This window comes from Cavia porcellus, unplaced genomic scaffold (assembly GCF_034190915.1).
Source record: "Cavia porcellus strain 051 isolate PalLab524CR breed Dunkin Hartley unplaced genomic scaffold, mCavPor4.1 scaffold_4, whole genome shotgun sequence".
In the NCBI taxonomy this organism is placed as follows: Eukaryota; Metazoa; Chordata; class Mammalia; order Rodentia; family Caviidae; genus Cavia; species Cavia porcellus.
The window spans coordinates 98541931-98567043 of record NW_026947487.1 but is presented as its reverse complement, the minus strand read 5'-3'; the positions used below and the strand labels follow the sequence as shown (position 1 = coordinate 98567043).

The following is a 25113-nucleotide window of genomic DNA, read 5'->3' as shown; positions in this document are numbered from 1 at the left end:
AGGGGGAGGGGACAGTTATGTTGGCCCGATTCCCCTGGCTTCAGTTTAGGAGACCTACAAGGGTCACCCTGGACACTCCCTCCATGCCCCATTCTGGGGACAGTGGAAGGCTTTATCACCACCCACTGGAGTCAGCCAACTACTCCTCTTCCCTTTTTGTGAGTATCTCCTCTGCTCTCTGGGCAGTAATGTTCTGCATGAGAATCTCCCAGCCAGAGTCTTTCCAAGGAGCCTACTACGATGGCCTCTCACCTATTATGTAACGGGGGCCTCCTAGTCAGGCAAGGGTGGGACCCCTGCAGCGATGTGCATGACGCGGCAGCCCAGAAGGGACACCTCTGCCACAGACACCTGGAGTGTCATCCGGGGTTCTGGCTCCCTTTTCAGGCCCTGCCCCTGGCTCCTGCAAGACCTGGGCCAAGCCTTCATTGCAGCCAGGGTGTGGGCAGAGCCATTCTTGAAGGGCTCAGAAACAGGAATTCCTTTTTGTAACTGTCCTGGGATTTTGCCTGAGTAAGGGACACACAGGAACAGTAGCCAAAGGGAAGTGAGGCATAGGAGCTGGACAAGCATGTGACAGGGGTTTGGTAAAAGCTGGGGTGGGGTGCAGCATGGCTATCAGGCTGCTTACAACTTACTGATGCATCCAGCATGTGGCACCGGATGGCTGTGCTGCCTCATCCTCTTTGACTGTTAGGAAGTACAGGAGAATGAGCCCTGAGAGACACAGTGACCTGTTCAACATGGCCGACTCCTCGAAGACCAGACCTTTGTGCCTTTAGAAAAGGGACTACACAGACAGGGGGTGACTGGAGGGGCAGAAATGTCAGCGGGGAGGCGGCCTCGAAGCTTGTGTCTGTTGTGTCTGCGGCAGTCCACCTTGGTTGCTGCAGCAGTTGCCCTGAAGGCAAATCTGTCTTGGTAGCTGGTTTGCTGCTACCACTCCTGGCCCAGGCCCGTCCTGGCCAGCTGTGGGGCAGAGGGAGGGCCATCTTATGCCAGCTTCAGCAGGGCCCTGACAAGCTTGTGGTGGCTGGTAGAGAGGAAGGTGGCAGACAGGTGCTGCTGCCTGTTGGTGGCTTTGCACCGATGTCTCAAGCACAGAGCCCCATTCATCCTTCCTGTAGGCTCTGGGAGGGGCCAACTATGCCCGATTCCTGGGTGAAGGACCTAACTCACAAGTCCCGGGTCAGCAGGGTGACGGATGATGGAGGCAGGGTAGCACCAGATCCGTGTGTTCTCAGCAAGTTCAGAGCCCACCAGATGTCAAAAGGAAGCCAGGACTCCATCCTCCAGACAGAGCGTCAGCCTCATCTTGGGGTGGCGAAGATCTCTGCCATTTATAGAGGGTTTGGAATGAACCACATGCTGCTCATGCATGGTCTCCACTGTGACCCACTGGGAAGAGTATCTCAAGACATTCCTGATTTTAGGAATCAGGAAACTTGCTCCTCAAGTTCTCTGCCACTCGGCTATGGGTTCCCTATAGACCTTGGCAATCTCTTTCTCCCCCAGACTCTCAGGCCCCCATAGCCAGCCCTCATTGCTGCCATCTGCAGTTGGAGGAGTGGTTCCTGCCAGTATGGAGTGGCATGAACTGCCCTCGGGGGTTTTTGGCCAAGTCCAGGGAGGTAAATTGGACTTTCGGGAAGGGAGATTCACCCATTATCCATTGGCATTTTGATGTAGTCAGGGCCGCGCTATTTCCTAGCCTCTTCCCCTAGTGGAAATTGGGGAGTGGGAAGGGAGACTTTGGAACCCTCCTGGCGGTGTGGGTTCATTGTGGAATCAGTAGCTGGAGGTCGCTGGCAGCTGTGGCTACTGTAAGGCATCCGGCAGTGCAGGTTGGTGTGCTGATCCCTGGATGTATTTGACCTTTGGGTTCACACATAGCAAATGCTGCCAGAGGGCCTCCTTGCCGTGGTGGAGAGGAAAGGAAGCAGCTCCTGGGACTGAGTAGCTGTGTTTCCAACCTTGGCCTTGACACTTGCAAGCTGTGTGACTTTGAGGAAGTCACTTAGTCTCTCTGAGCTTCCATTTCACTGCCTAGGAAAAATGAAGCTACTCTGGACCTTGGCCCAGAATTGCTGCAAGGTGGAGGTGAAACAGTGCCCCGAGGGACATGTGACATGGCAACAGGGACACTGCAGACTCGCAGCAGTGGCTTCAGACCCTGCCATTTAGTGAACTTTTGTGTTTTCCCATGGCCAGTGCATCCCTGTGCCTGATGGTTTTGATGGCTGCGATGGAAGGCGACTCTGTTACCCCTTCCCAGACCCACAGGAGTCACTCTCACTGATGACTTAGATGTCGAAATACCCCGGGCCTTTTCACCTAGGCTGGGCTAATTCTAGATAGGTTTTGCACCATTTCCTAGAATTTCTTAAAATTGTCAGAATTTGCCGCCTATTGCTGCTGTTACACACTTTGATAAATTTAGCAACAACATCAGTGATTACTTTGTAGCTCTCGAGGTCAGAAGTCTGAAATAGGTCTTACTGAGCCAAGCTCCTGGTGTTGACAGGGCCATCAGGAGACTCTCAGGGAGAGTGCATTTCCTCACCTTTGCTGGTGTTTTGAAGCTGCCTGCACTTCTTGGCTTGTGGTTTCCTCTTCCACCTCCAAATCCAGCAGTGGCCAGCTGAGTTTTTCCTATTTCACATCTCCTATCCTCAATATATCTTTTTCTTCCTCAAATAAACTTCCTTCTGATAACATTGGTTCCTTTTGGGTAAAACTGGCTCCTCTTGGATAATTGAGGGTCATTTTCCCATCTCAAGATCAGCTGACTAGCAAACCAAGAGTCTTTCTCCTTGTAAGGTGCCTGCCTTGTCATCCCAGGTTGGCTGCTTGAACAGTACACCTTTTCTGGGTGTCTGCCTTCCTGGGGTCGCTTGTCTCCTTCTCTGCATCAGCCCTTGCACTTCAGCCTGTGTCTTGGGATCTTCTGGGATGAACAGAAACCAGTATATGTTGTGAGCCTTTAAAAATTAAAGTCATGGGCCACGTAAGATAAACCTGGGCTACACGATTGAAAACCATGCATTTAGATTAGACATGGCCCCGCTGGTGCCTGGTGGGCTATGAGCAGCTTCCCACCTCACAGGAAAGAGAACAACTCACCTCCACCCCGTGTCTTTCTCCACTCCAGGACTTCCTGCTCCTGCCAGGTAACACACATCACTGCGCTAATGAATGCCTCATTCTACTCGCTTAGCAAATTCCAATTTTAAGTAATTGCTTGAATCAAAGTTATTAATTGGGTCCTTAATACACTTCAGAGTTGAAGCTAGTTTTGATTAGTCTCCATCACTATTAAAACGGAAAATACATTTTCCATTGGGTGGCGATTTTCCTGGATAGCAGCCTGGTTGCTAATGAACATGCTTTTAGTCATCGCTGGACTTGGCACCCATTCTGTGCCTTCCTCCGGCATCGCTGCTTTTCTGTCATCAAAGGAGTTTTTCATGTTCACGGCCTTTGCTGTGGCCAGGCACCCAGTGGACACTCAATAGCTGGTTGAACAATTCCTCTGGCCATTTTAAAATAAAACTGAAAATACGCAGAAGAATATCTAGTCCAAAATAACAGTTCTCTTATTTTCACTGTTAACATTTATCATAGTTGCCCCAAATTGCACAGATATTATATGACTACAGTGCTCCATTGCCCATGAAAAATTTGAGAATACAATAGATAAATCTCAGGTCTCCATCTCTCTGTATCGTAATCCCTTCTCTTCTTCCCAGTGGTATCCTCTATAATGAGTTTGATGTATTCAGTCCTAAAAAAACAAAAGGAATTCTTTCCTATGCACTCACTTACCCCCCAGGGAATAATAATAATATTCCTGGTTGTGTTTTTCCTTTCATAAATGGCACTATGCTATTCATATCATTTTGCAACTTGTTTTATTTTACTCGACAATGTGATTTATAGGCCTATGTCCAAACTAGCAATTTGAGCTCATTTCTTTTAACTGCTGTTCTCTATATTTAAAAAAATCCATCCTATTAATAGATCTGAAGGTTGTTTCCAAATTCTCTTTGCGATTGGAAGTAATACTGGTATATGTACCCATCTATGTGTGTCTTTACGCATGTGTGTGCAGGCTTCTCCAAAGCCACCAAGTCATAGCCAAGAGATGCTATTCACAGGTTCAGTGGAAGCCACAATTCAGCATGGTTTTGCTGCCTGTCTGCCCTCCAGCAGCCTGGGGGAGCACTGCTTTCCCAGTGACCTCACCTGTACTCAGCAACGTCTGCCTATTGCCAATCTGAGGATGTTCCAGGTGTGCTGAATCCAGGTAAGTCACCACTGTTCTTCCTCCAACCCAGAATGGCAACAAAGCCCTGCTGAACACGGGAGTTTCTATCCGCCACATCTGTCTTCATCTGTCTGTGGAAAGGGACCAGCTGGGCAGGTGGACATCAGGTAAGGGACCCAGGAGATGGTGAGTGCTTGGCTATGCTCGCCAGAAGTGAAACAGAAGATAGATAAAGGCAAGAGTCCATGCTCTCTGCTGGCTGTGGCTGGAGCAGGAGCAGTGGGACTGGCCTGTGGGAGGCTTCAGAAAAACATGACAGGTTGACTGAGAGGGCTTGACTCATCAGCCTGGAAGGGACCTGTTTGGTTATTTCTGTGCCTCGTAGGGCTGCAACCCTCACCCCATCTGGGACTCCTAGACCTGGAGGGGCCAGGGTGATAGGGGAGGCTGGCTGCAGGCTCAGCATTAGCATGTGTTTCCTTACCTTGAAAGCTGGGCAAACCTTGGAGAACGGGCACTGGGTTCAGCAGGCAGCCAAAGGGGAAGGGGACTGTGGGAAGAGCCAGGAACTTATATTATACAGCAGGATGGAGTGTGAGAGAGCTTGGCATATTGACAGAATTATGGCCAGAAACGTACATTGTGGTAAAAGTACAGGGCTGGTAATGGACAATGACTTAAGCAGGGAGTATTTGTCATATTGAGTTTTGGTCTTTATTCTGAAAACAGTAGGAAAACCAAATGTCATTAAGCAGGGAAAATGCAATTAATTTAGCAGTCCCACAGAGTTCTCTAGGGATTAGAAGAGAATTATTGATTGATGATGATGATTTCCTGAGATTCAATTTTTGCCCAAGTGATTTTTATACATTAATCTTAGAACCTATCCTGAGACAAAGGTGTATCAGTCAGCTACTGCCATGGCAATGCTGCACAACAAGCTTGCCTCAGTCAACATTTTTCCTGGCTCATAAGCCTGTGGATTGCCTGGATATAGGTCAGTGAAGTCTTGGATCCACTTATCTTGTCTTGAGACCGAGTCTGGAGAGAGAATGGGATGTCCTCTTCGTGGCTGTCACAGAAACCTAAGAAGGCAAGCCCAGCCCCTGAAGCCTGTTTCAATTCTATGCTGTTGTGATGTCCTCTAATATTCCTTGGCCAAATCGTGGCCCAGTGAGAGAGGTCTGAGAATCATGGGGACCAATGTTTACTCCTTCACTAAGGGAACTTTCTTAAAGAGCAAGGTGAAATGGGTGATCTGCCCCAGAGAGAATAAATCAGCATGCAGTGATGCTCTTGAGTGTCTTTGTATCGCGTGGTGCTTCTTTGCTTGTGCTGTATAGAGCCACACCTTGGGGACTGGGCCATTCCCTGGAGAGAGGCCTCCCTCCTTCTATCCCTACCAGGAGAACTGCTTTCTACTCTGCACCACAGGCTGCTGCCCCTGCCTGATGGATGCACAGAGGAGCCTGGAGGGGAAGGCTGCCACGGGCGGCATCAAAACCACACCCCAGTTCTGCAACCAGCTCTGCTCATGGCCTAGGCCTGTGTGACCCTGGACACTGTCCCTCTTGGGAATAACAGTTGGTCTTCCATCCTGGGGGACTGTGAGCTCTAGTGGGGCTTTTCAGACGTGTGGGGAGTGCATCCTTTTATGAGGTGCTTGGCGAGGCAGTGCTGAATCTCCTGCTCCCAAACCTCTCAGAGTCACTCAGTTGAGAGGGATTTTCATACCCTTTGGGATGTTGGTGTAGTTGGAGAGAAAAAGCCCTCATCTTTGTGACAAGCCCCATGAGGCAGAGCAGTTCATTTTATAGATGTTTGCCTCTGAAACATTATTTACCTAGTTAAAAAACAATCACAAGAAACCAAATGCCGGACTCCATTGCTTGCAAGTCTCCACAGCAGCCCTGGGTCATCCAGGCTGCAGATGATAGTGGGTCCTGTGGTGGCCACTTCTTTGTGGGTCCTTGCTGAGGCTATCCCCCTGAGGATGGTGTGATCTGCTGATGAGGGTGTATGGTGAGCCGACTGCATTCAGGAGCTCTGGAATGGGGAAGGGTCGGGATGACTTCCTGTCACCCATTCTGCCAGCGCCCCTCAGGAGAAACTGTCTGTGTTTTCTGTGATGTGAGAGATCACTTCAGTGTGCACATTTTTATTTTCACAGCATACTGCAGGGCCTTCCTGAAGAAGAGGTTCTGTTTAACATGAGGCTGGGGAAATGGTTCTTGTTTATTAAAACATATACATACTGCAAAACCCGCTTGACTCTGTATTACCAGAATCAGCCTGGAGGCCAGGGTGAGGTATGGAGACTTTATTTTATTTATTAAAGGAAACAAATTTTTCTACCTGCTTCTTGGCTGCAAGGGCCAGAAATTCTGAAGTAAAGCAGAATCCCTGGTGAGGAGAACATCCTCTAGCAGGGAGGGGAGGAACCAAGGCTTGTGAAGCTCCTGTCCTTTCCCGACATTTCCAAGGTCCCACCCACTGAGGGCTGGCCCACAGGGGATGTTCCCTGCCTGGTACCAGCAGGAAAACATCCAGTGCCCTGCTGGCCGCCTCTGGCGGGCACCAATGTGCCTTCTGTGACATCCTGGGCTTTCTCGTGGTGCCCCAGAACCCAGTGTGTGTGTGTGTGTGTGTGTGTGTGTGTGTGTGTGTGTGTGTGTGTGTGTGCGTGCCTGTTGGCCTGTGTGCACTCCCCAACCTCATTTCTATGGTTTTTTGGCGCCAGCTGCTATTGAAGAACATTTAGCTTCTCTTGGAATTGATCTCACTTGAGCCCCTCTCTTGGGGGTCACCCAGGAATGTGGTGACTGGTGACTGTGTTTGAAGCACTCTGAAAGCTCCCAGATTCCAACCCTTTAGGGCCCAGTTCCCCGAGTCATACATTACCCAAGCCAACCTGTGCATCCCGAAGAAATCTGCACAGCGCCCCCTCCTGTTCAGTCTTTCTCTTGTCACCCAGATTCCCATCCAGTCTTTTTTGCACCACTGAGCTGTAGGCCCTGTGTTGGGAGACCCATGAATGGTGCCAGGTGCAGCCCAGGCCTCCCTAAGTAATCATTTCTAGTTGCCTTTCTCCTCTTCTAGTTAAAAAGTGAGTTTTAGCACCAGGAGCTTGGAAGCTGGGTCCCTCATGGTGGTGAAACTGCAGGTGCCTTGGACCAGAACAGCCCCAAAGCAGGAGGCCAGGTATGAATTTGTAGGAGGAGACCAAGACACCCCACCTTGGGATAAGTCGCGGAGATGCCAGCCCTGGGCTGTTCCCATGCAGTGACCTGAGCATTGGTTTTCAGGCTCCTCTTCTCAGACAGGAGTTGAGATGTCCAAGACCAGAAAAGCAACCAGGGATAGGCGATGAGCCTCAAAGCAGGGAGGGGAGCAAGGAGATAGGAACTCACTTGAGGGACCTCATCTTAGCTCCCGCTCCCAATCTGGGGACCTGATTTTCTGCTGCAATCGCTGATTCTCTACATGGTTGAGGATTTTGGTAATGAGTCTATTTCTGGGTCTTGTAGTGTCCACCTCACCACTGACTCCCAGATCCTAGATGTGCTGCTGCTGAAGATCCATGCCCAGGACAAAGAGGACACAGTGTTGACCAGGCCTTGTCAACTGAGGGAAAGCCTGAGTATCCTGTTCCTTCCTCTCCTATTCCCCTAGTCTGAGATTACCTCATATCCCATAGTGCTCTACGCTTCCTGGACACAGGGCAAACCTCCTGTCTGCCTATTAGAAGCACACTCATAGGAGTGTTGTTTTACTTTCCTCTCATTGTTGAGTCAACACCCAAACACCCAACACCCAAAATTAAAAGTGGAAAGGTTTAGCTAGCTCACCTTACAGGTTTTACTTCATAATTGGCTGGCTCCACGGCCAGGTGGCACAGTAGACAGGCATTGTAGAGGAGAAATAGTTCATGGTGGGCTAAAGGTAGCAAAGCAACAAGGGATGGCCATAGCTCTTTCTATTCCTCATATCTAATTCAGAGTACTTAGAGTAGCACTCACACCCGTAACCCTAATGCCCTTGATCCCTATCATGGCATCATGAATCAATCCCAGCATCACACACTCTAGATCCAGCCACCTCTGCATATGCCCCACCTATAACTGCATGAGGCTTTGTGGGGACATCTAGACACAAGCCAGAACACATGTTTTCAAAGCTTCCAGATGCCAGTAGCAGCAGCCCCTTTGCTGGGCTGAGACACAGTCCAGACAGTACCTCAGAAAACTGTAGTAGAGGTTTTATCATATTTGTTCCTTCAGTTTATTTATGAAAAATTTTTCTGTATTTTGATGGTAAATTTTCTTCATTCCCTTTAAAAATTACCAATCAATGTGAAAACATATAGAAGATAGATTAAATTTCATCAAGTTTTGTCAGTGGGGCAGTGCCCTCTGATTCTTCAATCAGTTTGGAAAGATATAAACTCAACTGCCAGGTGAGATGACCTGTTGTGACATCGAAAACCTATTGACCCAGTTTCGTAGGTAGCTGCAGAGGCCATGGGTAGGTGATCCAGCAGGTGATTCTAGTCTTTGGGTCACATCAGCTCAGATAGCAGACATATAAATGAATGAATAATGTGCTTCCAGGAGATTCTAGACCCACCATTAAGCAGTTTCCAGATCTGGAGTCCTTCCTTGTGAGCCCCAGATATCATGGAGCAGAAACAAGTCATGCCCACGGTGCTGTCTGAATTCCTGATCTGTAGGATCTATAAGCAGAATTAAATTATTGTCTTTTTTACTTTTCCATTCCTTCTTTCTCTTATTCTAATTACTTTTCCTTTTTGAACAGTTTCTTATCCATATATATATATGTTAGCTAAACCGACTACACTACTAATTGTATTAGTTATTGGAAGAGAACAGTTAATACTCATATGATTAGATCAATTTTACATGACTATATCTGTTAATCTAAGCAACCTTCTTGAAGGTAACAATATAAAATATTACAACCATTACCAAATTCCTATTATCTTACTTTGTAAACCTATACAGTGTTGTTTGTCTGTATTTCCTTTTGTTTTTCTTTTCTGTCTTTTTAATCTTTTTTTTTTTTTTTTTTGTCTTTTTGCTTTTTATCGGTACCAGGGATCGAACTCACGACTGCCTGCTTACAAGGCAGGCGCTTATGCCGCTGAGCTAAATCCCCAGCCCCTTGTCTTTTTAATCTTAAATAAAAAAATAATTAAATTATTGTTTGGAGCTGCTAAGTTGTGGTTGTAATTTATTCAAAAGCTTTACTATCTGGAATAGTCAGAGTCCAGGCATGAGCTACATAAATTGAAAGGTTGAAAAAAATGCCTTGCTATTACTAAAACAAAGGCTAAGCTCAAATTCAAGTTTAACCTTCCCAAATCTCAGTTTTCTCTTTTGTAGAGATAGCACCACCCATTTCCCAAGGGTTCTGATTCATGCCCAGAAAAGGCAGGAAGATATTTCCCTACTGGATAAAAAGGGGAGAAATGGATCCATTTGATTGTTGTGACCTGGCTGGTGCCAGGCATCTACTTCAAAATTCCACTCATCCTTAATCAGAAAATCACTCTTCTTTGACCCAACTGATAACGAAGCATTTCACCTGCGAGCCACTCCTGCATCTGTGTCTCGGAGTTTCCTGTTCTGCCCTGGCTTTCACACTGAGCTGATCTATGCCCATTTCACCCAATCCATCCTCTCTGCAGTCCCTGGTGTGTGTGACCGATCATAAGATGCTGGCCCTGCCCTCTTCACACTCTCATCTTCGGGGACAATTAGTTAGCAACCTGAGATGAGTGTGACAAGTCTGGTGATGGAGGGGTGCTCAGGAGTCCCTAGAGAAGGGGGTCTTATTTTGGCCCCCAAGGCAGTTCCTGGGAGGGACAATCTAAGTGGCAAGTAACACTGGATTTATTGAAGTGAGGAACATGGCAAAATGTGTGTGGGCTGCCCTCATTCTACTGAAAAGACTTCTTGTCAACCAGTCTACCTCTCCTGAATCCTGGAAGGAGACCCGAGCCTTTCCATGGGGCTCGCAGCTTTCGTTATGTAGAGTGAGGGAGGAAAGAGAGGGAGGAGTGCACGGAGACTTCTAGACCCAGCCTGGTCAGGATGTGCCAAGGTTTTAGGAAAAGAGCTCAGTGTCGGGGGTTTTTAGCCTTAGGAGCTGCAAGGTTGGAGAGTATGCGAGAGAGAGAAAGAACATAGGAAGTGTTAGTGGAGGCCCAGTTATGACTTGGAATCTCTTAAAGGTCTGTGAGAGGTAAAGGTGAAGATTTGAGTTTATTCTTTGGCTTAAAGCAATGTGGTTCTCTGTGTGCCACGCGGCTGGAGCCTAAGGCCAGGCTGACCTCACAGCCTGTGCTGGGCTGGGGTAAGGTAGGATATCTGTTCCCCGAGGGGAGCCATGGGAAATTCAGCCTGGCTATGGTACAGGGTGAACTGTGCAGTGTGTTATTCACTGAGGCTGGAAGGAGCCCAACATAGGGATTATCTGATAGTCTTGAGTTCCAGTTGGAAGGAAATGGAAGCCACTAAGAGGTCAAATAGAACAGTGACTTGGCCAAAGTCCCTCTGCCTGAAGCCCAGATATTGGAATGAAGGTTGAGCTGGAGGGAGTCAATGGCCTCCTTCTCTCACTTTTAGAATTATGGTAAAAACACTCAGTGTGATAGAAATGTTACTATCTTAACCACTGTTCAGTGTACAGTTTGTCAGTGTGAAGTGTTATTATGTCGTTGTTGTATTTCCAGAGATATTTTCATCGTGAAAAATGAAATTCTCTCCCAGTTAAACAACAGTCCTCCATTTCCCCTTCCCCTTTGGCCCTGGTCACTATCATTTCACTCTCTGCCTCTCTGAAGCAGAACCATCACATCAGTAGTATCATGTAATATTTGTCTTTCCAGGTCTGGCTTATTTCACTAGTATAATTTCTCAAGATTCATCCCTGTTTGTAGCATGTGACAGAATTTCTTTCCTCCTAAAGGCTCAGTAATAGTCCATTGTATGGCCAGATCACATTTTGTTTAACAATTCATCTACCAATGGGCCCTTGGGTTCCTCTCACCTCTCATCTTTTGTGAATAGTGCTGTGAACATGGATGTGCAAATATTTCTTCCAGAAAATTCCAGAAATTTCCAGAAAAGACTGATTTCAAGTCTTCTGGATATACACTTGGAAGTAGGATTGCTGGGTCATAGGATAGCTCTATTTTTAATCTTTTGAGGAAGTGTTATATTGTTTTCCATAGTGATGGCATCATTTTGCAATCTCTCCAATAGTGAATAAGAGTTTCATTTCTCTCCATCTTTGCCAAATACTATTTTATGTGTTTTAAGTCATCTTGATGGGTGAGAGTAATATCTCATTGTAGTTTTGGTATGCATTCCTTCAATGCTTAGTGTGATACAGAATATCTTTTAATATGCTCACTGACTATTTGCGCAGTATCTTTGGATAAAGTTTGCTTGAATCCTTTGCCTACTGTTAGAATGAGGTGGTTTGTTCTGTTTGTTGTTGACTTGTAGTGTTTCCCATAAGTATCAATCTTTATCAGATGTTTGATTATTCAATACTTCATCCTTTTCCACTATTTGTTTGTGGTTCTAGTGAATCTTTGATGCATGAAAGTTTTATAATTTGATATAGTTCCCTTTGTCTATTTTTGCTTTTTGGTTGTGCTTTGATTGTTATATCTAAAAAGTCATTGACAAGTCAGATGTCAAGAAACTTTTCTCCTGTGTTTTCTTCTTGGACTTTTACGGTTTTGAGTCTTAGGTTTAGGTCTTCAATCCATGTGAGTTTAATTTTTTTTGTCTTTTTCTTTTTTTTTTTCGTACCGGGGACCAAACTCACGACCACACACTTGCAAGGCAGGCACTTATGCTGCTGAGCTAAATCCCCAGACCCTGTGAGTTTAATTTTTATTTTTTTTAATTAATTAATTTATTTTTTAAAATTTTATTTAAGGAGAAAAAGAAAAAAAGCAGAGAAAGGGTACAAGTTATACAGATTTACAGAAAAAAATAAACAGTAGGAAATCACTAGTTAATGGATTACATATTGTCATCTTAGAAATAATTGTTCAAGTTACAAAATTAAAGCTTATAAAGTGGACTTTCCAACGGTGAGACTGCAAACAGTTCTGTTCAATGATCCAACAAAACTCAGTAATATCATTATCTATCTTACACACTTAAATATACATGCAGTTATATCGTTTAGAGCATTTTCTTTTCCTCTCTTTTGTACAATGACAATTACACATTTTGGGTTTTGTTGCTCCCACAGTTCTTATTACTTTTTTGGAAGGGAGTAGAACCAAATGTGACATAACAGAGCAGAGTCAGTCAAATCAAAAGGGTGGACATAATAGATAATGTAAAAGCATAATACAAGGTGATCAACAATGGTTACCATGATGCCTCCCGCTATCTCTAATAGAATTGCCTATATCATCAGTTATAATAAAATTGAACAAAACAGTAAAGAACAAAACCAACAAAATCAAAACATTGGAGACATTATAGGTCTTCAAAAGTAGATAGTCAACCAGAATGGGCGTCATAATGAATCCCACTATCTTCACAGCTGTTGCCTAAACTTTCAAACCTGGTACTATCAAGCAAAACAGAAAAGAGGGACATCAGTCAAAACAAGATGGTGAGAGAAATACAGGGCTTTAAATCAAGATAATGGAAAATCAAAGTGGGTTACTATAATATATCCTGCCATTTTTTTATTTTTCCCTTAATTAAAAGGATAAAATAAAAATAAATAATAAAATGGAGATTGAGATAAAAGAGGGCATAACAGCAAAACAGTGCAGATCAAAACATAACCGTTTAAGCAAAATAGTGTTTCACAAGATAATCCCGACATAAAAGTAGTTACCATATTGTCTCTTTCCTTGAAATCTTTGAGTATAACTTCATATACTGTAGCATCAAATATATCAAAACAATGTAAAACCATTTAAGAGAATGACAGTATTACAGGGTATTTAGAATCAACTAACAGAAAATGAACAATGGTTTCTGTATAATCTCCTTGTCTATAAAAGTTTTTGCTTATACTATCATACATAATAAAATCCAATAAGATACAACCTATTTAGACCAATGGGGACAGAAGAACAAAAGCTTGATGGGACTTCAAAACAAGATGATACTAAATCAGTATTATCTAGTAAGACATCATTTTTTCCAAAATAGCTGTTCCTATCATCCAATCTTCTCTGCCTCATTTCTGTTGAGCTCTTTTTCTGTCATTAGTTGTCAGTTTGTCTTCTTCATTTTGTTTTCTGCTCCATTCATTGTGGCCTCTCTGCCGCTACTTCTGGATTCTTCATAATTTTTTTTTTTTAGAATATCCTGCAGTATTCTCTGTAGAGTTGAATTGGTGGTTGCATATTCCCCTAGTTCATCTTTATCCTGGAAGCATCTTGTTTTCCTATCAATTTCCAGGGATAGTTGTGCAGGATATATCAATCTTGGCTGGAGGTTATTATCTTTCAAAGCTTGAGTTATTTCCCCCCAAGTTCTTTGTGATTTGATGGTTCGTGCCAAGAAGTCTGCTGTAATTCTGATGGGTGTTCCCTTGTAAGTGATCTGTTTCTTGTCTCTGACGGCTTTTAGTATTCTGTTCTTGTATTGGATTTCTGGAATTTTAATTATTATATTCCTGGGTGTTGCTCTGTTTGGGTTGTAGGTGGCTGGGGTCCTGTATGCTTCATACAACTGAGTGTCTTTACCTTTTGCTAAATTAGGAAAATTCTCCTGGATTATTTCTGTGAGTAGCTTTTGTAGTTCATTTGTTTGTGTCCCTACTTCTTCTTTTATGTTCTTAATTCTTAAGTTATAGATCCTCTTATCATCTTCTAGTCTTTGTATTATTGCTGTTTGTTTCTTTCTTATTTTTAAGAAGTTTTTCATTTCATTCTCCCATATTACAAATCTGCCCTCCAGTTCAGATAATCTGTCCTTAGTTTCTTTTAAGCTGTTATGCCAGTTTTCGATAGACTTTTTAGTTTCCTGGTAATCTCTTTGAACTGCTTCACGTATTCTATGCTTTCTCTATTTTCTCCATCAAACAATTCTCCCCTCTTTTTCTGTTCTTTCATCCCACCATCTGTTTTTTCTTGGGTGGTGCTTAGCATTTCTCTAACTATTCTGCTTATGTCTAGCTTCAGGTCATTAATAACTTCATTCCTGAACTTGTCTATGAGGCTCTGGAGATAGTGCTTTATATCTATTGGTTCTGTGTCTGCTATTGCCTCTTTCTCAGGATTGGGGGCCGAGGACCCTTTCTTGTTGCTGCCTCTTCCCATATTCTTTGTTCCTTATATATGCAAGCGTATATAGGAGGCCTAGCTTCCTTCCCTGTCAGCCACAGTCTGATTGAATTGTGCTGGCTAGGTGTTCCTGCCCACCGCAGTGCACCAGGAAGTTGCAGACCGGGCAGCCTATGCACAGCCTGCCCCTCCAGGTCAATCTACCTTCAGGCGCTGGGACCTGGGTTGTGCTAGCCTACTGGGTCTCAGCCAGCAGCATCACATAGGCTAGGCACTGCTCACCAATTCTGCTTGAGATAGGGATACGTGACTGAAGTCACTGCAGTGCCCTGTTCCTGCAAGTCTGCCCGGTCCCAGAATGTCCTCTGTTGGAGTCTCCTAGACTGTGGAAGAGTCCCAGTTTCTCTCACTCACCGCAGGTCAATGCACAGCTCCCTGCCCATCCTGCTTTCAACTCTGTTCATCAATTCTCATTCTCAGAGCTTTCGCTCGTCTCTCTCCCTGCCGAGTGGATGTAGACGCAGCAGCGGCAATGAGAAACCCAAATTGCGGCTTCCAATGGCGCAGGCTCCAGCTTTCACACTGAGGCTTTTCTGTTCCTGTTATAGCACCAGGATTGCATTCCCAGTTGGTTTCTCTCAGCCCAGTTCATTCTTGGGTCAGCAGGGCCTATCTCCCCTTGCTTATGATTCCTTACTCTGTACCATTCCTGAATTCTAAGCTGGGTCTTTCAGAGAGCCTGCGTAGCTGCTGCTATCTGTCCACCATGTTTTCCTGGAAGTCCCCTGAGTGTAATTTTTAAATAGATTTAAATTATGTTAGCTGCTCAATACTGGAGACTGAAAGTGGAAGAGCTAGTTCAGTTTGTGGTGAGCCTCTCTTCCTGGACTTGAGATATCTTCCTCCTTTCTATATCCACACACAACCTTTTCTCTCTCTGTATGTGTGGGAGGGGCAGGGGAATAAAAGAATAAGAAAGAAGAAGGTATGCTGTCTCTTTTTCTTCTTATATGGACAATGGGCACCAATCCTACTGTTTTAAAGACACATCAGTGAGAGAGAGAGAGAGAGAGAGAGAGAGAGAGAGAGAGAATGTTAGGGCCATAATTGCCTATAATACAAATTTTGGAAGAATGCAATCCAATCTATTACAATACATGACTGACCTCATTCTTTTGCATGTGGCTACCCAGTCTAGCCAACACCACTTGTTGAAGAGGTTGACCTTTCCCTACTGAGTGGTCATGGTATCCTTGTCAATGATCATTTGACCATACATGCAAGGGCTTATTTCTGGGTTCAGTAGTCTATTCTGTTGATCTATGGATTGTTTTTATGTATATACCACAGTCTTTTGACTACCGCTGTTTTCTAATGTGTTTTTTCCCTAATATATTTTGAAATCAGGAATGTGAGTCCTCTGATGTTTTTTTTCTTTTTAAAAATAGTTTTGGCTATTTGGGGGTCCCTTTGGATTCTGTATACATTTTAAGATGAGATTTTTCTATTGGATTGGGATTTTGATAGAGATCCTATCGACCTATAGTATTGACAGCTTAACAATATCAAGTCTCCAACCCATCAGCATGAGATGTTTTTGTATTTTCACTTGGTTTCATGCTGTATAGTGTCCTTTGTTTTCTTGAAGAACTTCCTGTAACGTTTTTTCCCCTAGGGCAGCTTTAGTGGTAATGAACTCCACCAGCTTTTGTTTATCTGGAAAAGCTTTAATTTTTTCTTTATTTTTGAAGGATAGTTTTGCAAAATGCAATATTTTTGGTGATAGATTTTCTCTGAGCACTTCCAGTGTACCACCCACTGATTTACACTCTGCAAAGTTACTGCTGAGAGATCTGCTGGTAAACTTATAAAGCATCTTTGTTTATGATGAACCATTTTTCTTTTGCTGTTTTCAAGATTCTCCCTTTGTCTTTGATGCCTGACAATTTGATTGCAATGTTTCTTGGTGTGGGTCTCTGAATTTATCCTACTTGAAATTCATCGAGCTTGGGTTTGTATGTTCATTTCTTTCCTCAGATTTGGGAAGTTTTTGGCCATTTTTTTAAAGAGGAAAAAACATCAAGGAAAATAAAACAGAATAAAATTAATCAAAATAAACCAGAATAAGTGATATAGGACTTCCAAACCTTTTGAAATCAATAATAGTTACCACAATGTCTTTGTTGTCTTCAAAATGGCTGCAGATACAACCTTCAGACATATTAAAAATCAAACAGAACAGGATAGAATAGAAACAATAAAAACAAAGCAGTGAATGCAACAAAGAACCTCCAAACAAGCCAGTAGTAAATACATAATGGCTTCCATACCATGTCTTGCTATCTTTCAAATAGCTGCTCCTGCCATCAGAGTTAACATAAATAAAACAAAAGAGAGTAAACCCCAACCCCAAAGAAACAGCAATAAAAATGATACGGTTCCCGGGTGGGAACCTCTCCCATGGGGCCTGGTTCTCTCCCCAGCAGTCCACGAGTGGTGCTGACTCACAGAGAGATGGTTGGGTCTGGCTTGCCACAAATTTGGCTATTATTTAAATGTCTCTGTCCTTCTCTTTTTGTTTTTCCACTTCTGGATTTTCATAACACATATATTAACGTGCTTGCTGATGCTTCATAAATCCCATTGGGTTTTTTCATTCTTTCTTCTTTTCCAAGTGATTTCAAATGAACAGTCTTCAAATTAGCTGCTTTATTCTGCTTGGTTAAATCTGTTATTGAACAACTGTAGTGAGTTTTTCAGTTCATTTATTGAATTTTTTAGCTCTACAATTTCTGTTTGATTTTTCCCATTAGTTTCTTTTTGTTAATATTCTTACTTGGTTCATGTATCATTTCTTTTTCTGATTTAATATAATTGCTCATTTATATTCTTTTTTATTTCTTTGATGAGCTTTAATACAGTTATTTTGAATCTTTTGCCAGGGACTTTGGTAATCTTCACTTCCTTAGAGTTGATTTCTGGTGTTTTAGTTTATTTATTTGGTTGGGTCATATTTACCTGTTTATTTGTGTGTCTTAAAACTTTTGTTATGAGTTGGATATGTGTAAAAACAATCACGTTTCCTACTTATGGATTGGCTTTGTGCAGAGATATACCTTTAATAATCAACCTGCCATAGGTTCTGGGACCTCTCATACCTCTCCTGAGGTGGATCTTCTCCAGGCTTTTGAAGATGCTTTAAATTACCATCTCAGCTTCCCAAAGGAGCTGGTCTGCTTCTCCTGTGGGGACAGAATCTCTTTCTCCCCCTGGCATCTGCTAGTGAACTTCAGACTCTTTGCAGCTCTAAGGTCCCAAGGCTTTCTAGGTTTCCAATGGCTTTCTAGGTCATCATTCCCATCAGGGTTTGAGTCAAGTGAGACAGAAACCAACTTGTCAGGCAGCCCTCCGAGAAGCCAGGGTGCTGGACATATGGGTCATTCTTTTGTTTCTAACCTGAGGGGGAAGACCTCATAAGGGGTCTTCAACGTGCCAAGCTATACTGGGCCCAGAGATCTTTTCCTAATTTTTTACTTGTATACCACTTTATGACACTGTGAAATAATTGTGATACTTTACTTTGTCAGAAGTGAGCTAAGTACTTACAGCATCCATACTGTGGTAGTACGTGGCTGTGAGTCCTACGCAGAGGAATGAATGGGAAATATCAATCTTTCTTCTTCAAATGCCAGCTCCTTGTTTATTCTGGTCTCTGTTCCAAGCACTTTACTCACATGATCTTCCATCTTTGTGAACACTGTGTGAAGTACACATGCAATGAGGAAACTGAGGCCTGGGAAGGCCACGCCACTTACTATTTCCTAAGCACGAGAAGTTGAGTTCCAGCCCAGATCTGTCTAACTACAGTTGGTCCTTGCTCCATGTGACACTGAGCAAAAGGACCCGACCTTGGTCATGTGTCCTGCCCGCACCTGCACTGTGCCCAGGGAGCTCAGGGAGAGCGGAGTGTAGGAATGAGGCTGGAGAGAATGCAACTAAGGAGACTCGGAGGGAAGCGGGTCCGCACATCACCTGCCCCATGGCTTCCCCTCCCCTGCTCAGCATCTTCGCTTGTGTGCCTGCAGTTTTCTGCCTTTCACTAGCTTTTCTTTTTATTCTGCAGGTCTGGGAGAATTCTGAAACTGTAAAAAATTCACTGATAAAGGGGCAAAATCTACCACCAGCCCACAAAACACGCCACTCATTTAAACACGTTAGACAAGAACCTCCCTCCCATAAAACACTTGCTCCGTCCCTGGGAACACTGTAATATGTAATCTGGTTTTGTTAGCATGGTCTCTCTATTGCCGTCTGCTGTAAGTTTTTTGGCAACATAGCATGCGTGATCACGAAGTATAGAATGCTCCCCCATGTGTGACAGACACCCCTGTCACTTGGCTGTGGTGACCATTCTGGAATATGAATCTGGAATAGCGTGAAACATAGGAGAAGTTTATTGGTTTCTTTTGGTGTCTGGGTTACTTACTCCAGTCCATCCCAGCATGAATCCCGGGTTTGCTTGTGCTCTTCTCTGCATCCCTGCCCCTGCCCCGGGGCTTGGGGAGTCTTGTAAAAGCACTTTAAGAAGGGAAGAGTGCATCCCATTAACTCCTTTTGGCCTGCTGCCTCAGTTTCCCTGCAGGGCTGAGAACTCTGCCACCTGACCCAGCTCTTAGCATTCCTCCTGGATGACTGCACTGTTTGTGGGCTCCCCAGCTATGCCTGGATCACTACAGGACCCACCACAGGGCTTCCTTGACAAGAACTCTGAGTGTTTTGACTATTCATCTCCTCCTTTGGGGCTAAGCCATATGATGGTCATTCATTCAGTCAGTCACTAATTCATTAATTCAGCAGGTAATTGCAAAGACCCTCTGCTGTGCTGAGCCCTGGAGTACCAGTGGTACAGAAAACAAGCAAACAGAACTATTCAAGTTGTCACATAGGATGCAAAGGACATTAGTTGCATGCTGCTCTTCATACTCCTAGCCCAGCTTCGATTTCAGCCCCAGGGTGGTGTGTGGTGGCCAGTTCCATGTCAGCTCAGACTTGCCTGGTTGTCATAGCACCCTATCATATGCCCCCAATGCGTGTTGGTTCGCTGATTGGAGCCTTCTCTGTGGTGGGGACTTCTCAGCCTGTGCAAGCTTGGCCGTATGGTGCATGTGTTAAAACGTACACAGGATTTCTCCTAATCGGTGATGCTGAAATACTCCAACATGGAAATACTGGGCATGAAGGAAAAAGTTTATCCCCACAGAGTCCTAGACACAGGGTACCTGGCATTCAGTGTAGGGACACAGGGAGAGCCAGGATTGGGCAGGAGGCTGAAAAGGAAGGAAGCAGAGCCTGACCCAGGGCCCTAACTGGGGACATCATGGAAGGAGTGGGCAAGGCAGGCACTGAATTAGGATTAGACAGATTGAATAATGTTAGAGGGCTCTAAGCTGTGGAAGGGAATGGTCCCTCCTTGTCTGGTACCTGGCTCTGTGTGATTTAGGGCAGGGGAATATTGGCTTGATCTGTGAGAGCTTTATAAAATAGATGGCTGGAGCGTGGGCTCTGGATTGGTTGGTCTGTAGATCAAGGCACGAGAGCAAGGGAGTCTTTGGATCTCTCAAGGGAGGTGCAGTCTCTCCAGAGCCAAGACTCCAAATGCCAGAGCATCAAGCACATAGATATAGGAAAATATAGTCAGTGCAGGACATGAGTCCTCTGGCAACCCTTGGCCAGTGGGAGCTGGGAGCTGGTGGAAAAACACTACAGGCAAATGCTCCTGTCCCTAAGGGGTTCAAGGTTTTGTGCTGCTTCTCACGGGGTTCCAACAAGGTGAGGCCCCTGTGCCTCAGTCAGTGCCCATAATGCCCCGTTTGATGATCTTGTTCTTCATCTTTCTCTCTCAGTCCTGCTTCCTGGAACCTCTCCCAAGTAAATTCTCCCAAGTCTTGGCCTCTGGCTGTGCTTGCTGGGAATCCCACATAAGCTTCCTGCTCCTTGCTGTTGTATAGCTTTACATCAGGAGAGTGTATCACGAAAGCCTCCTTGACAAAGTTTGTTTTCCTGCAGCTGAAGAAAGACTCCTCATTTATTGGGCAAAAGGGCTGGGGGCAGCGTGGTCCAGGCAGTGTGCCCAGCACTGAGGCTGTCAGGAGGAGAATGGCCTGGTCTAGAATGACATCCAGGAGATCTCCCGGACTCCAATTCCTGACAATTCCATAGTCCTGTCCCCACCAACCCTCAGAATATAACTCCCAGCATGTCTTGCGCAAACCTTGTGTGTCTAGTCTCTAACAAAGGCGAGAGTATGCCTGAGTGTTCACATATTTCTGCTCCACCTCTGGAGGGAATCAGCAAGAGAGTTTCCATATAGGAGAAGATCAGGGAAGCGCAGATAATTTGTTTTAAAAGGCAATTGTTTGGCTTCTTTCTGCAGGGCAGTAGTAAGGGGCCAATCAGGCTGGTGTGGTGTAAATGGTCCCTCCTTGCCTTCCTCCCTCGCCAGAGATGCATCCCTTTCACGGTCCTGTGGCTGTAGGGTTGATTTCCCCGGTCTGTAATGCCACTCACCCATGGCAGAATAACCTAGTCTTTGTTTGCCCTTTCACCCCTGAGATGGCTCCAGCTGGGTCTGGGAGCGGCCCCTTTCCTTCTCACTCCAGTTCTTCTGCTGTCCACTGGGTCCAGCTCTGCAGTAGCTGACCACAAGCCCTGTGAGAGGCAGGTAGAGACCTGGCCGCTCTGCAGCAGCTTACCTGGAAGCTTTGGAATTTCAAATCTCAGTTGAAGTCAGGCTCTGAAAGCCACAGGCCCCAGGATTCTTATGCTGGACATTAGGTAAAGAAATCGAGCACCAGATGAAGGAAAACCAGAGGTGAATCTGAAGCCACACTGAGCCACTGTGGCCGCAGGTTTTCTAAAGGATGGGGGAACTCACCTCCAGGAGCAAAAGCTCCAGGCTCTGTTCCTTCCCAAAGTGAAGCCATCTTCACGGACCAGTCCTCTGGCTGGTGGAGATGGGCAGGAGGTCAAGGTAGGTTGGCTGGGCTGCACCGGGTAGGACTCTCCTCTCCCCTCCCTTCCTCTGTTCAGCTCTCAGGCCAGTTTGTTGGGGGTAAGCGCACCCCAGGCCTCTGTGCAACTCTCAACCCTGATACCTGCTCTGTGAGGGAGGCACTGGAGAAGCCATCAGGGCCTCTGTCACTTGCACCCATCACTCTAAGGTGCCCCAGCACTGCCTTGTCTTAGATCTTAATTTTTCTTTTTGCTCCTTCCTATTCTTTTTATCCCCTCTTCTCATACGAACAGGACTGCCTAGTTCCTGGTTTTCTCTGTAGTTGGATGACCCGGGCAATTTCCTTAATCTCTCTCTGCACGTCCTCCTTACAGGGCCAGCTCCAGGCCTGACAGACCGAGGACCTCTGGGAGGAGCTCTGGAGAGGGAGGTGGGTGGTGGCTCTTGTCAGGTCCTGCAGCGTTTGCGATGGGTCCTGGCCCATTAGAAAATGAACAGCACAGGAAAGAAGAACTTTCTGATGTGCCTTCCATTGCCTGGGTTTAGGAGAGAAGCCATGCGGAAATTCCGGATTGCTCATTTGGGAAAACAGTGCTGGGGGTAAGGAAAAGATCCAGCCATCCTCTTGGGCTTGGGTGGGGTAGCAGTGGGTACTCCGCAGTCTCTATTTAAAGGCAAGGAGAGGAGGCAGCCTATGTGCCTACTGCCCACCCTAGGTGGCAGCCCTTTCAGGGCGCCGGGGTTGCGTCGCGGTATCCGGGAAGCCCGGACGGCCCAAGCCGCAAGGTTCATTTTGCGGACACTGAGACGTGGCAGCGGCACAAGGATCCCCCCGCGGCCGCCAGGGGGCGCTGTGGTCACGTGGCCACTGTCAGTCTGCAAGGACCGGCGAGCCGCTCTCCCTGCGCCCCTGCGCACAGTGCCGGGGAGCGCAGGGCCAGTGGGGCGCGGCTCGGCTCGGACTCGGACTGGCTGGGCACCCTCAGGCCAGCCTCTTGGGCAGCACCGCAGGGAGTCTCCGGTCTCTTGAATATGCGGACCCTGCTAGATGCACTGCTCTTTGGATCTCGGTTTCCACTTCTGCCAAGTGGCATCATCGCTGCCCTGTCTCGTGGTCGCTGCTCAGTTCCAGCTGCAATTTCTGTGCTTGGCGTCGAGGGGCCTGGAACTCGGTGCCCTGCTCAGCCGGGGCCCTCAGTGCGCCTGCCAGGCGTGGTCACTTCTCTTCCACTTTCCTCCCTCCGGGTCTGCTTCCTCCGTTTCCCTTTTTCCTTCCTGTCCCCACCCTCATTTCCTGTTCTTTTTTCCCTTCCTCCCTTTCCCTTTTCCTGCGTTTGGCTGAGGTCTTGGTTTGATTCCGAGGTCGCCAGATACCCAGCCGCACCGCACCCCTGCTCTTGATGGGGAAACTTCCTCTTTCCCTGCAGGCCTGGGTCCTCTCCACTTCATCCCAGGAGGGGACAAATCCTGGGCCAACCTGTCACCCACATCAGAGTTCAGGGGGAGCAGTCAAGTGCTGCTGGCTGCGCCAGACCACTGATGCCAGCTGCCTCTGCCAGGTGGGCTTTCAGAGCCCATCTTAATGCCCCTCTGGGCAAAGCTGATTTTGAATGGCTGTGCTCAGAGGCATCTGCGGCCCTTGGCAGGAGGTGAGCCTCTGGAATGGTTGTGACATTATATTGTTGAGATATCAGGGCAACGAGTGTCCCTCGGTGTTGTAACCAGATCTGAGGGGAGCTGTCAGGTGTGAGTCCCCAGGCCCCTCAGAAAGAAGCTCAGAGAAGGTCTTAGTCTGAAGCAACGAGGAGCAGCTTGTGAGAGCCTGGGACAGGAGGCTTTGGAGTCCTTGAGTCCTCACCAGTTTTAGAGGAAATAATTTACTAGCTAGGGGGAATCTGAACCAGGTGTGTCCCAGCTCTGCCTGAGGGAGGCAGTCCTGAGCTCCTTGAGGTTCTAGAGGGCAGGCAAGAATGAGAGGGCCAGCGCCAACAAGAGAGGGAATGAATGGGTGGCAAATCCCGCCTGCTTGCCTGTCTCTCTGTGACCAAGTGCTGGGTAAAGAGTGGAAGAAAGACTACGGTCCCTGAGGACACTTGGCAGGAAGAACATTTGCACATACATGTGTGGCCTCCATGGCCAGCCTTCGAGGAACCCACTCGGGTTCCTGCTAACATCAGCCTGCTGTGAAGCTCACACAGTAATGAGAACAAATGTGCTTTGAACAGAGGCCTACACAGTCATATTTTTAAAGGCAGACAGAGAAAATGTAAAGGCTACAAATGTGTGACTCACCCCCATCTCTGACCTGGCCTCCCCCTACCTCTTCCTGGAGGCAACAATTAGCAGGCGCCTCCTGCCTCGCTATCCAGACCCTCCACATGCACGCGTGCGCGTCCATCTGTCTCCTCTTCAAAATAGAGCACATTACACAGGCTGCTCTACACCTTGCTTTTGACTTAAAAACACGTTTTAAAAATACATCTTAGAGACTGTTCAGTAGCGCTGTATGAGGTCGCCGCGTCTCTTGCTGAGCAGCTAAGAGCACGTCCCTGGGGCACTGCCTGCCCTCCAGCCAGGTCCTTCACCCTCTGGCTGGTTTCCCTGGATAAACCACTTTACCATCCTCTGCTTCAGGTTCCTCATTCAAAAAGATTAAGGGCAAAGATAATTCTTACCTAGTGGAGTCCTCGTAGGGCATCAAGACCATAAGCTTTCCACGTAGGGCCTGGTGTGCGCCAGTGCTTAATACTTGTTGGTTAGTAGGATCATCTCTTCAGTTACTTTACTTTTTAAAAATGATCTTAAGTCTGAAATGCTCTGCCCATTGGTGAGGTCACAGAGAGGAGGATCCTAACCTCTCTCATGCCCCTGTGAGCAAGGGGTTTCCCAGCATCTCTGAGCCTCCGACCCATCAGTAGAGCAGGCATCAGGATGGTAACCACTTGCAAGACTGCTGAGGGTCAGGCAAGAGATGCTCTGGAGCAGGGCCCAGCATGACACAGCGGTGACAGCCATGAATATTAGAGAGGCCGAAGTAGATGTCCTCTGTACTTGCCAGGAGCCTGGCCTGGGGCGTCTGTGGCCTGCTGTGGGCTTCACTACCCCTGCACAGACTTTCTCCATGTTGTGTCCAGCACTGATGCGCCTGTTGTGTGCTTCTCTGTGACATAGTGAGTGCACTCTACCCATTCTGCAGAAGTGAAAACCAGGGCTGAGAGACAGAAAGTAAAAGTAATTTACAGAGGATTGCACAGCCCATAGAAGTCTGCTGTCTGACTTCAGTCACAGGGAGGAATTGTACCCTTTCCGGGGCTGGGGAGGGGCCTGTTCCTGTTACGCCTTCTGCCTCTGTCCTCCTTCCTTTCTCCTTTATCTTCTCTTCCCCTCATTTTCCTTTCTTCTTTTTCCCCTCTGCTTTGTTCCCTTCTAGCTCTCTTTCCTTATTTTCACACCCATCTTTATCCAGACTCAGGACTCAGGGTTGATGACCAGAGTGCCCCTGGGCCAGGAATAGGGGAGCAGCTCCCTTCCTTTCCA

The 25113-nt window shown here is 46.3% G+C and overlaps 1 long non-coding RNA gene across 2 annotated transcripts in view; it reads left to right on the top strand.

Moving 5' to 3' along the window:
- Positions 1-25113, top strand: part of LOC106028117 (uncharacterized) — a 61241-nt gene that overhangs the window by 6924 nt on the left and 29204 nt on the right. The window contains exon 2 of one of the 2 annotated variants that reach the window (XR_010046998.1): positions 4338-4434. The exons of the other annotated variant lie outside the window; for it this stretch is intronic. This is a non-coding gene — a long non-coding RNA (uncharacterized LOC106028117). The remainder of the gene's footprint in view (positions 1-4337; positions 4435-25113) is intronic. 2 annotated transcript variants of the gene reach the window in all.